This window comes from Microtus oregoni, unplaced genomic scaffold, assembly GCF_018167655.1.
Source record: "Microtus oregoni isolate MIOR12 unplaced genomic scaffold, Mior012 000022F_ref0000154, whole genome shotgun sequence".
NCBI classification, from domain to species: domain Eukaryota; kingdom Metazoa; phylum Chordata; class Mammalia; order Rodentia; family Cricetidae; genus Microtus; species Microtus oregoni.
Window position 1 is genome coordinate 23,200,921 of NW_024543081.1, and position 12,863 is coordinate 23,213,783.

Sequence of the window (12,863 nt, forward strand, 5' to 3'; positions counted from 1 at the left end):
CATTTTTTTGTAATTTTTTTTTTGAAAACTGTCTCTAAGTTGGTTTGGAAATCCTATTTCTACAAACATTTACTGTCGTCCAGCACCTGCCACGGGCAAGGCTCAGAGTCTAGAAAGAGCATACATTGCCACTCACTCTGTGTATCGTCTACAGCCCCTGGTTCGGGTGCTTCCACTACAAGTACTTTTATGACCTTTCACCCCCAACAACTGCAAGAGACAGGCTCAGAGAAAGAGCAAGAGGTAGAGATGACATGAGTGCACAAAGGGGGATGGCTTGCTTATTTAACTCTGTGTGTGTGTGTCTGTCTGTCTGTCTGTGTTTCTGCCTCTCTGTCCTGGGAGACTGTGGGTGCAGTCGGCGCAGTATGCACACATGCCCCACTCTCGTCCAAACTCCAGGCAGAATCGCTGGGTACCTGGCTGGCAGAGGTCTGACGGTGCCAGGAGACACTGCAACAGGAACTAGAGTGCTGGGGAAGGATATGAGAGGAAGGAAAGGATCTGTAGATGAGAAATGCTCATGCATTTCCCATAAATAAACACCAAGTTGGAAAATTTCGGAGTCAATGGTAGGATAAACTAATAAGTTTTATTCTTCAATAAAAAGCACTAAGTCCTTTGGAGTAACCCAGAGGAAGGGTATATGGAAACCTATCTTATTGACACATGGCCCAGTGGCGGTTAAGAGTGATAAGTATAACAGGGGGTGGGGGTAGGAGGAGATGAACTAACCAAAGCTAAGGGTTATGAAAACACTTTATGGAAGCTTACCAGTTAGTACAATAATTTTAAAATGTATTTTTTAAATAGTAGTTCAAATGGAAGAAGTCTGCATAAATGGTCAGTGCTGCTCCAGGAAGACATGGCTATTAAACAAAAACTGCATCACCAGACAAAAGACATCTCCCCAGAGGTCTCCAAAACAACACAGGCTACAGCAGCGCTCTTGGTTGCCCACCAGAGCCACAAAGCAAGACCCAACTGCTGAAGACATCACATATGTTGGCCAAAGAACATAAATTAATATCCTACAAAGAAACTTTCTCACTACTCATTAGCTTTCATTGGTAGCTGCAGTTACCTGTATAAAACGAGCCAGCCGAAATTCCAATATGGATGAGGGAGGAACTTAAAAGGCCTCCTACCTAATGGAGGAGCCAGGAGCCAAGGGAGACTCATTCTTTGGGGGTGTGGCCACTGGTAGGCTGACTAAGCTCCAGTGATTGGCCCACTCCTTATGCACTTATGAGCAGCATTAATTCGTCTTAGTGGAAGAGGGGGGGAGTCATGTAGTTGGGAGAGAAACAAGTAATTAAACAGAAACAAGTCAAAAGTCAGCTGCTTCACTGAGTATAATCCAAGACTTCAGTTTTAATTGTAAAAGAAAATAAATCCCATCTTTTATTATCTATTCATGTAATAATTAGAAATAATCCTTGACAAAAGAGTTAACAAACTAGGTAAACTAAAATTTCCTTTAAAACAACTAGGCTGTTCCCCATTTTTCACGTTTGTGTGAGATGCATGCATGCTTTGACAGAGTGTGAATACAAGATGCATGCATGCTTTGACAGAGTGTGAATACAAGATGCATGCATGCTTAGACAGAGTGTGAATACAAGGGAGCCTGGGTGCACATCCTCGCATACAGAGGTTAGGTTAGTGCAGGAATCATCTTGATAGTCTGCCCCCACCCTGACTTACCCACCGAAGCAAGGTGTCTCAATCAAACCCAGAGCTCACTGATATCACCAGTCTTGTTAGCCAAGCTGCTCTGGGGGTCCTGTCTGTGCATCTGTGGCATTTACATGAGTGTCTAGAGATCTGAACTCTGGCCCTAACATTTTCAAGGCAATCACTTGAACTACTGAACTATCTCATCTCTGTAAGCCAATCAACTACAATTTTATTGTATGTTTATTTGATGATTATGAGTAGTTTTGATGTTTTCAAGAAATCCAGCAAAATACAATGTGTGTGTGGGTGGGGGGGGGGTGTACAACGGTACCAGACAACCTGCAAAATCAAGAAAGTTGTCTATGATTGGATGCCTAGCCTATGTTACTCAGGACAGAAAAGTAGCTCAGATTCCTGAAGCTCCCCACAGATTCATGCATCCCTTTTGCTGGCTATAAAAATGAAGTCAGCAAGCAAGGATCCCATCAGAGTTCCTGGAAAGACGCCCTGGGGCTCTGACTTTCACTGCTCTCAGCTCACACCTGGTATCACACACCTTCACTGAATTCACAGCCACCTTCCCACTCAGAAGCAAACCAACATGCGATGGAGGGTTCGGAGAATACAGAGGTAGGTAATGCTGTTTTCAAGTCACAGACCCAAACCGCTGTTATTTCAGAAACGGTTCCAGTAACATCTGCTTTAGTCTCAGTTGGTGCTTTGTTTGAATGTGAAATGTCCCCATGGGCTCCTGTGTCCTCAGCTGTTTGCATGCTAGTATAGTGTAGAAGAGTAGGAAATGGGAGTCTTGCTGCAGGAAGTGGTTACGGGTCGGGGGAGAGCTTGAGAATTTAGACTGTGCTTAACTTTGTTATGCGCTCTCCACTCGCAGATCAAAGGTACATGGGACCAGCAGCCATACACTGCTACCTTGTGTTACCAGGCTACATGGATGCACTATATTCCCTAGAACGATGGGCTATCTAAGCTCTTCCTGTTTCAGGATGCTTCTTATCAGGTATTTGGTCAAAGCAATGAGAAGAGTAACTAATGCTGTTTGTTAATCTGTTAATTTCCTGGCAAAGAGCTTCTGAAGCAATGGCCTCTTTTTAACCCAATACATAAAATATACCAATATATACAAATCCTCTAAAAATATACCCAAAGATATAAGTTCACTGTGTATAAACATTATCTCCCTACAGTAAATAAGAAAATGGTAACCTAAGTAAAATGCTGCATGGAGGGGAAGGAGTAGCTTTGTATTTTTAAATTATGTGACTATTATTATTAATTTAAAAGTATAAAATTTAAATTAAGTTTTAGAGAATTGTTTTAAATTCAAAAAACACCTTTAATAAATAAATTTTATAAGTGAAATGTATAAAGAGATGGCCACACTCAAGTTTTACACTTTGGCTGGGAATGAAAAGCTCTTCACAGCTCACTCGGTCCTCTTCCTGGGCTTCTGCACTGGACCCAGGAAGAGAATCCACCTGGAATGCATCTCACTTAAATAGAGAGAGGTTTGGAGACTACATGCAGAGAGCCTGGAGAATCAGTAATATTTTAATGGACTGACATTCACCTGTACTGAGACAATACCAACTAGCATGTACCTAAAGCCTATTAAGTTCTGAGAACTATCTATGAAGAGAATCCGCAGAGCAAGGCAGAGACAAACATAATATTGTGCACAAATGGTACAGAAAGGAGTGACTGCTTTGAGATGTGCAAAATTACTTAAAAACCAGAAAAATTCAGGCCTAAATTCTTAAAAGGTCTGGTGAAGAATTCTAGGCAAAGGAGTATAGATTTGTCAGTGAGGGGGTGCAGCCCCAGGAGACATTACTGCAAGGGTGCTCATCTACACACTGAGAATCCCAACTTTTACTAAGGTCTCAAGCTTTTCTTATAATGTTACAAAACCTCACAATCACAGAAGTCTTGGTGCCTGGCCCTGGGTTCTCACAGAATGCTGGGCAGAGTAAGGTGGAGACAAGAAGGTAGGCCAGGTTCTTAGCGTCAACATGAAATAGTGACTCACAGTTCAGTAACAAATGGGGAGCTGCACTAATGTCAGCGGGTGTAGCAGAAGCATCCTAAAGGAAAGGAGACTGGGCAGTGCATACAAAGTGAAAAGTAGGCAGGTCAACATGAGGACTGCAGATGGCGCACTCAAAGTCATGACAGTAACACAACAGAAGGAACTTTTACCTGGTGTTTCACGTTTACAATAAAGGCCCCTACAACAGGGAGCTCTTGAAGGGCAGCATTTTTTTTCTAGTTTAACTTTGTAGCTCTAGAACAACCCAAAAATACAGTTCAGTATCTAACACCAAGTTAAAGCATACCCAGACCCCAGGCCTCCCGCTGCCCAGACCCACAGTCTTCTACTCCCCAGAAGAAGAATGGGGCCCAGGGAAGACAGATGCCGGTCCCTACACCTTTGCTGTGTCCATCCTCTAGTACTGGCACAGCAATGGCCACATGCATAGTTTCTAGATGGCTGAGCAGCTGTTTTAAGATAGCTGAAACAAGCTGAGCACATACATAAAGGGGTGGCAGCCAACGATTGAGTGGGCTTCTAAACATCATGCTTTAGTAGTGTTTAAAAGGTGCTGTGCCATGAGGCTGTGCTAGACCTGTGAGAGAACACAATCAGCCAGCTCCAACAAGACAGAGAGTGAAGGTAGCACGGCCTTTACTAATGGAGACCAGCCTACAGAGCGGAGAAGAGGTGTGAACCACAGCCTTTACTAATGGAGACCAGCCTACAGAGCGGAGAAGAGGTGTGAACCACAGCCTTTACAAATGGAGACCAGCCTACAAAGCAGAGAAGAGGTGTGAACCACAGCCTTTACTAATGGAGACCAGCCTACAGAGCCGAGAAGAGGTGTGAACCACAGCCTTTACTAATGGAGACCAGCCTACAGAGCCGAGAAGAGGTGTGAACCACAGCCTTTACTAATGGAGACCAGCCTACAGAGCGGAGAAGCAGTGTGAACCACAGCCTTTACTAATGGAGACCAGCCTACAGAGCGGAGAAGCGGTGTGAACCACAGCCTTTACTAATGGAGACCAGCCTACAGAGCAGAGAAGAGGTGTGAACCACAGCCTTTGCCAATCACCACAACTAATGTGACTACCAAGAGGAGTCACAAAATCTATAGTAAAATGAGGAGTTCATGTAAGAAGAATGAAATACATGCTCAACATTCAGAAAACAAGTTCAGAGTAAGCAGAACAGTACAGTTGGGGTTCAAGATTGATCTTAAGACTTACGGATTGCATTTCCAGCCATCAGAAAAACTATGTAACAGATAATTACAGTCTAAAAAGAAAATTTTAACTTCTAACCTCCTAAATGTTTCCCTTACAAATTATTTCAATTAAGTAATGCAGGCCTAAAGAAACACCTCTTGCATCCAAACCAGACATTTTTCCTGCTAAAACCTACTTAACCGCCAATGACTCACAAAGCTCATCATCTTGCAAACAGTGTGCCATGAGAAGAAACAAATGACATGGCAGAGTAGACACCTGTCACTGCCTAGTAAGGATGTGTAAGCTCCTCATAAATACATGTAAGCACATCATTAATGAAGGAGAAAGTGGCACTCTAAATAGTAAGCACTCTTGGAAACAAACTAATTTCTATTAATTGGAACAAATATTTTTAGAGAAAATACATAAGGTAAAAACCTACACATAAGGAAATGACAGTCATACTGATCTAGAAGGACAAGGAAAGAGGAAAGATGAAATTACTAATTTAGCATCTCGTGGGTAATTAAGAAAGCCAAGTAATGCTGCTGGGCACTGGACTGTATTTATGGCTTACTTCCCATGCAGGTAATTCCTGCAGCAATGCCACAAGGTAGACAGAATCATCAATGCACAGGAGAACGTGCCTACGACTAAGACACCCTCCACATCCGAGGCCTAGGCCTCACTCCTCACTCTTTGTCGTTACTACTCTCCAGGAGCGACTCTGATTCTGAGTACAAAATAAAGGCACCTTAGAACGTCATTACATTTGGGGACACTTACAGTGTTAATGCAGGTGTGGCAGAGGAGCAGAGACTAGAGACTAAAACATCAAGATTAGCGTACAAAGTAGCAGACTAGGAACAGAAGACAGCCTATACCCAGGCTTCATTTGACAACAGGGCAAAATGGGAGAGGGGCTCAATATTTTGTGGCCCTTTCCTCATCTCACTAGACAATCCCCATTCTGGGAGCCCTGACCTGAAACTCCACATATAGTCCAGACTGGTCTGGAACTCAGTTGCCTTTCTCTGTCTCCAGGCACTTGGATTAAACGAGTATGTCACCACACTCTACTGTTTCTATTTCCAGCCAGTCATGCAGCCCGCATGCAATTCTTTGCCTTAAGACAACAGAAGCCTGGCACTCAGAGCCCTCTGAATATGGATTCCTAATCTTCATTTCCCTGACACTCTGGGCTTTCACTGTTTCCCTGACCACCAGGCTGAACTTAAAAAGCGGGAATTTTGTTTTGTTTTGTTTTTGTGTGTGTGTGTATGTGTGTTTCTTCCCTTCCATTTCCCCTCTTCCTGGCAAATGGTCAGATTTTCAACTTGCATGTCCTACTTCCCCACACACAAACTTTAATAAAACTGTCTTTGGGGTCAGGTGTTGGAGGCACACACCTTTATTCCCAGCACTTGGGAAGCAGTGAATTCCTCTGAGTTCCAGGGCAGCCTGGTCTACAGAGCAAGTTCCAGGACAGCCAGGGCTGCGAGCTTTTGTTTAAAAAAACTACTCTGTGATTTATTCATTCCATTAGAAGAACAATAATGCCAGCATTACTTAAGATGGCTGTCTACCTCCCTATATTCCTATAGAAGAAAAGAGAAACAGCTCTGATAGCACCATCTCTCTGGAAAAGAAAACACACTGTACCTTTCCAATGGAAAAGAGCCAACAAGAACAAGTAAGAACCCGCCTAGCCAGTGAAATGGCTTCCTGGCTTCCTCAGACACCTTGGCAAACTCTTTTTTGGATTCCTGCAGCCTAATAACCTCAGAGTATGAGGACAGTGGACTGGAGTGTGTTCCCTGAGTCATATACGTGGGGCAGTTTGTACAGTTTCTTTATGTATTTATTCACTTCTGGGAGTTGACTCCAAAGCTTGGCTACAGAGTATAATGTCAGGAGAAACATCATCAAAGGGTGACATGTTTCTGCTTAGTGCCTGCACTTCCCTCATACAGATGTCGGGCTCAATGGTAGTCCTAGTTTTAATTCTGAGATCTCTTATATAATTTTTCATCAGGGCTGTACTAATTCACATTTTCCCCCAGAGTGTAAAAGGTTTCTGCACCACTGCCAACACTTGTCTCTGTATTGTTTGTAATGTCCTCTCGATTTCTCCTTAATTATAGCTCTCTGTCTCTGTGTCTCTGTCTCTCTCTCACACACACACACACTGACATTACTGTAAAGAAAAATACAAAGATATGCTTGTCCATTGCATACTGAAATCTAAGTTTGCCTCCTTATTATAAAGCCTTCAGAAGTTACTGTGTTCTGGCTCTTAAACACCAAATTATTAATAAAAATGGTTGTTGCAATTTTGAAACAATAAGGACTAAATAGTAAAGATAAACTGGATGGACCCTAACATTAAAAGGAATCTAATGAGTTCAGCAATTAATATATCCTAGACAATATAATGGAAGTTTTCTATACATTTGGTCCTTATACTGCTCAGAACAGAAACTACCGCTTCCCTGCTCCCTAAACAAACGGCAGAGCTGAAGTTTGCCTCTAGAGCAGGCTGAACCAAATTCTTCTGTTCCATAAACTATCACCCTTTAAATAGGATGGTTTTGAGACAAAACAAAATCTTCCAAGAAGTACGCAGACAGAATAGACTAAGTTTATTGCCCGGGAACTTCTGTATGGAAAGGAAATTGACTCCATTCACTGACAGTCACTCTGTACTAAGAAATCCAAGAGAAGCAGCAGAGGAAGTTCCAGGCATAACAGCACACAGCCAGCCAAACATCTGCAACCCCAGCTGTGCACACGGAAAGAGGATGGGAGACTGGGTTCGTGGTCACACAGGTGGGCACATTCCTCTGCTTCAGACAACCTTCATCGGATAATACGAAAAGGAAGATCTAAAATAACTATTTGTGACTCAGTGACTACACAAACCACAAAAGCACAAGCGAGAAGATGGAGCTGTGCAAGGATGACAAGAGAGCCAGGCTTGTCTTTCCAAACCGAGTAACGCCCTTGGCTGGCCCAAAGACTAAAGAGGTTATCTTTCATATAACTCAAAGCATTTGTCAAATATTCATGAAGCTCACAGACTGTGTTTGACTAATTATGAGTTCGTACGGATTTAAGTCAATAATGTACAGAAGAAAGAATTGCTATTCAAGACTGAGAAAAAGAAAATCTACCTTTTCGCTGTACCCAGGGGTTAAGGCACATTTCTCACTTTTAATTGCAAACACCATTAAGTACTCTGCAAAGGACCGTTATCTTAAACAATTATCAGGCTCCGAGGTCACCAATTAGAACCCTGCAAGGATTTGAATTAAAAAAAAGTTTTATGATTAGGTGGAGTAATGATCCAAGAAAGAGATTAGTTCTGTTCAGACCACACTCATTATAAAACCCATTTCCTTTGTGTGAAGATTCAATGTCTTTCTCATTTATCCCGCTGGCATTATCACACGTTGAGATAGAAATATGACTGCACTAATAACATTCTATAACAGCCATATCACACAAGAATTTTACTCTCTATTACTTTTGCGGCTAATAAGATTACAAATGAGTATTTTTCTGTTCGTTAGATGGACAATAATAAATACAGTGACCGATTTCAAAATAAAATCAAAGTAGAATTTATCATCTGGTTACCACATGTTTAGATCAGGTCCATAATCACATACAAAGGTGAAAGCAAAGAAATGTTTGGAAAAAGGTGTAAGAGACTAAATTCCATCTATTGTATGATATTATCTGAAGGGTCACTCTTGTTTCAAACAGAACTTATAAATATAATGAGCCAAGGCTACAACTAGATCCCAAAGGAAACATCTAGAAGAGATCAAAGGCATCAAGGAATCTTAAGAGATATTCCCCTCACCACATACTCAAAGACCTCCCAACACACTTTAAGGCTGAAATGAAATATACAAACACACACGGTGCCCAGTCATGTTAGCCACCTGGAAACTACCAAGTGTAAGATACTGAATAACAAAATACTATGGCAGCATAAACATCCTTTCTGTCAGATTTTATTTAATAAGCATGACAGAAAGTTAACATACTTCTGCCATATCAATTAGTACATGCTGTAATAGTTATGGCCTCAGAGGACATGACACATCTTTATATAGATGCATGCAGCTGTTAAAAATGAGTAAACGTATATCCTAAAGCTTGAGAGAACTCTCCCGACGAGGTTAAAAGATTTAGGTTAGTTAAGATGCATCCCAAAGGTTTTACTTGCCAAATATACTCTGAGGCTCAATGTGTGACTCACTCATTACTTATAGGGCCTGTCTGTGCAAGCGACACAGAATCATACGAAGTCTACGTGACTACCTTAGGAAGGTGTTCTGTTGTCTACTTTTTGTGTTAAGCACTATTTGATGATCTGAGCTAGTGACAGGCTAAGATGAACACCCCAAAGCCAATAGGACCAGAGATCCATTGGTGGTTTTGGATCAGGTGCTGGGTTCAGCACCCATGGCAACCGGCTCACCAAAAGTCACAAGACAAAGGCAGATGAGCAATATAGCTGAGGTATCACTACTTCATTAAGAAAGGAAAACGGGGAAAAGCCTAAAGAATTCTACAGAACAGGCAATAATAGGAAAAAGGCTAGTCAGCAATGCCTAGTTAAGCAGCTAAAATTGCTCCAATGCTTATACTATAGGAAAAATGACACAGGAGAGAGTAACATTGAAGGCATAGGAGAATCAGGACAAAAAGGGAGAAATCGCAAAGGCACATCAATTCCATTGACAGGCATGAGGACTCTAACACAGAACAGCATTTGGCTAATCTAGAAGTGGCTGCTTTAGAGCTTTAGGCTCACCAGGAGCCCAGTCTAGAATAGCCTCTCAGCAATGTCTGAAGCGTCAATCATCTGACAGCAAGCTGTATACGAAGGTTCCTTTCAGCCTTGAGATTTACACATTTTCACAATCTGTCTCACTGACTAGCTCCTAGACACTTAAAACTGCTATTCATCTCGGAAAATCCGAAACCCCTTTCTGCACCTTGAATACAGACAGCATGCATCAATACAGACAGCTGAACAGAAATAAGTAAGTGATGATATTCTTCGTGGTAGCAGAGTGAGACCTACAACCATTAAAAAATAGCCAAGATTAGAATTAACAAAATAGAAGCCACTGTCACTTCGTGTCACAGAAAGAGCTCCGGTGTCAGTTATTAAACTGTTCTCTTAGCTCCACACCCACTGAGGTGCACCCTGTAGGAGTATGGGCAGAGGTTCTGCAAACCCCACCTCATGGTCTAAGTTTCTCTCACTCCAGCTCAGTCTGTCTTCTTATACTGTGTCTTTTGTGTGGTGCTCATGGTTGCTGGGACCACCGAGGCTCTCTAGAACTTCTAATATGGTGTCTAGAATGCAAGACTACAGCCAGCTTTCCCCACAGCTGAAGAACTTTCCAAATGAGCTTGTCAGTCAGGATCTGCCCAGGTAAACAGAAATTACACCAGCTGCTTCAGTAGAAAGGATCTAACAGAAAAGACTGGACAGACAGACAGACAGACACTGAGAAAATGCAAAAATGGAGAATACTGAAGTCACTTAGCAATAGTGCCACATAGCCAGGCACTGGTGATACATACCTTTAATCCCAACACTCAGGAGGCAGAGGCAGAGGGATCTCTGATTTTGAGGCCAGGTTGGTCTAACAAAGTAAGTTCTAGAACAGTCAGTGCTACACACAGAGAAACCCTGTCTCGAAAAACAAAAAGAAGGGAGGGAGGGAGGGAGGGAGGGAGGGGGAGGGGGGAGGGGGGAGGGAGGGGGAGGGAGGGAGGGGGGAGGGAGGGAAGGGGGAGGGAGGGGAAGGAAGGGAGAGAGGGAGGGAAGGGGGAGGGGGGAGGAGGGAGGAGGGAGGGAGGGAGGGAGGGAGGAGGGAGGGAGGGAGGGAGGGAGGAGGGAAGGAGGGAGGGAGGGGGGAGGGGGGAGGGGGGAGGAGGGAGGAGGGAGGGAGGGAGGGAGGGGGGAGGGAGGGAGGGGGGAGGGAGGGAGGGGAAGGAAGGGAGAGAGGGAGGGAAGGGGGAGGGGGGAGGAGGGAGGAGGGAGGGGAAGGAAGGGAGAGAGGGAGGGAAGGGGGAGGGGGGAGGAGGGAGGAGGGAGGGGAAGGAAGGGAGAGAGGGAGGGAAGGGGGAGGGGGGAGGAGGGAGGAGGGAGGAGGGAGGGAGGGAGGGAAGGGGGAGGGAGGGGAAGGAAGGGAGAGAGGGAGGGAAGGGGGAGGGGGGAGGAGGGAGGAGGGAGGAGGGAGGAGGGAGGGAGGGAGGGAAGGGGGAGGGAGGGGAAGGAAGGGAGAGAGGGAGGGAAGGGGGAGGGGGGAGGAGGGAGGAGGGAGGAGGGAGGAGGGAGGGAGGGAGGGAAGGGGGAGGGAGGGGAAGGAAGGGAGAGAGGGAGGGAAGGGGGAGGGGGGAGGAGGGAGGAGGGAGGAGGGAGGAGGGAGGGAGGGATAGTGTACTGCAGACTGCAGCAAGCCACTGGAGGAACAGAAGGAAATCATTTGCTGGGATGCTACTGAGCTGGAACCAAGACTCACTCTTTGCTCTCTCAGAACCTGGAAATGACTCTCTGAGGAAACACAGTTTTTGAGGGTGTATATATATATACATATATATATATATGGTTTGGGGAAGCCCAGAGGCTTAGACCACCACAAACTACTGAGCACAGAAACAAAATGAAAAGAAACAAAGTCCTCACCAACCCAACAATAAGAAATTTTATTGTTTGCATATTTGGGGGTTATGAGTAGATTGATAATTTTTTTAAATACAGTAAAATATAAAAAAGAAAAATATGGGTGATTGTATCTGACAACATATTAAAAATCTCAAGAGAGCTGACTGCTGTCTATGCCTAGCCCCAACGAGGAGTTACACATTTCAAACGCACGCTATGTAGGAATAAATGAGATTCCCAAAGGTCCCCCAAATGCATATGGCCCTTCAGCTAGCTATAAAAGCAAACAGAAGCAGAGACTCCCTGCCCAGCACTCTACCACAGAGTGCAACTCAATGGGTAAAGTGGTAAGGGACATGTTTAACAACTGACGTGGAGTCCGTCTGTGAAATGAAGTGACAGTGATTTGTTTCGTGAATTCTGATCTTGGCTATTCTATAACATTATCAGTCTCACTGTGCTGACATAAGGAACCTCACCCTTTATTTGTTCTCCTCCACCCAGCAGGTGTCCTGTGAAGGGAGGAGCTCCAGCTTCCTTCTAGGCATTTTTTTTAACCTTCTTACTGCTTATAGGACATCAAAGACCTTCTAATTTGATTCTTCTAGTCTAATACTTCTTGAAAAGCCAAATAATCTCATTTTTTAAGATTTGTGACTTATTGGTGGTGATGTGGCACTAAACACAAGACCCAAAAAGTGTCCCTGGGCACGGGGCACATTTTTATGGCATCCTTGGAAGCTGCAGAGTAGCTTTCTTGTTAACATCCTGGGTCTAAACTCTGAGAGTAGAGAGCAGAGGATAATCACAGTACGGCCTCTCCACTGTGTTTATTTGCTTCCCCTCCTCCCAGTAGGTATTACAATGATGGCCATCACTGTTCAAGAAAATGCAATCTATGTAATGTAATTACATAGATGTTCTTGATGGAATGAAACCAGAATGAATATTCTTGGAGGCTAAATGATCTGAGCTAAATTTCTGGTGTCCCCTGTGAAAGGCACAGGGAGACAACTGCAGGTGATGCTCACCTTGCAAAAGGTACCTATCAGCGTCCTGGTTTGCGTAGCACAGTAAACATTTCTATGAATATATAATCATTCACCACATTATTCAGAGAGAAATGTTTATCATCTTCAAACCATTTGCTATTCCAAGAACTAATTAAGTTTACAAACTGTGTTGTGAATACCAGAAGGCAGTGGATGTACAAATCATA

At 43.7% G+C, this 12,863-nt stretch overlaps 1 protein-coding gene across 4 annotated transcripts in view; it reads right to left on the minus strand.

The window, feature by feature from the left end:
- Positions 1–12,863, minus strand: part of Khdrbs3 (KH RNA binding domain containing, signal transduction associated 3) — a 139,152-nt gene that overhangs the window by 87,288 nt on the left and 39,001 nt on the right. The gene's annotated exons all lie outside the window — the stretch shown is intronic.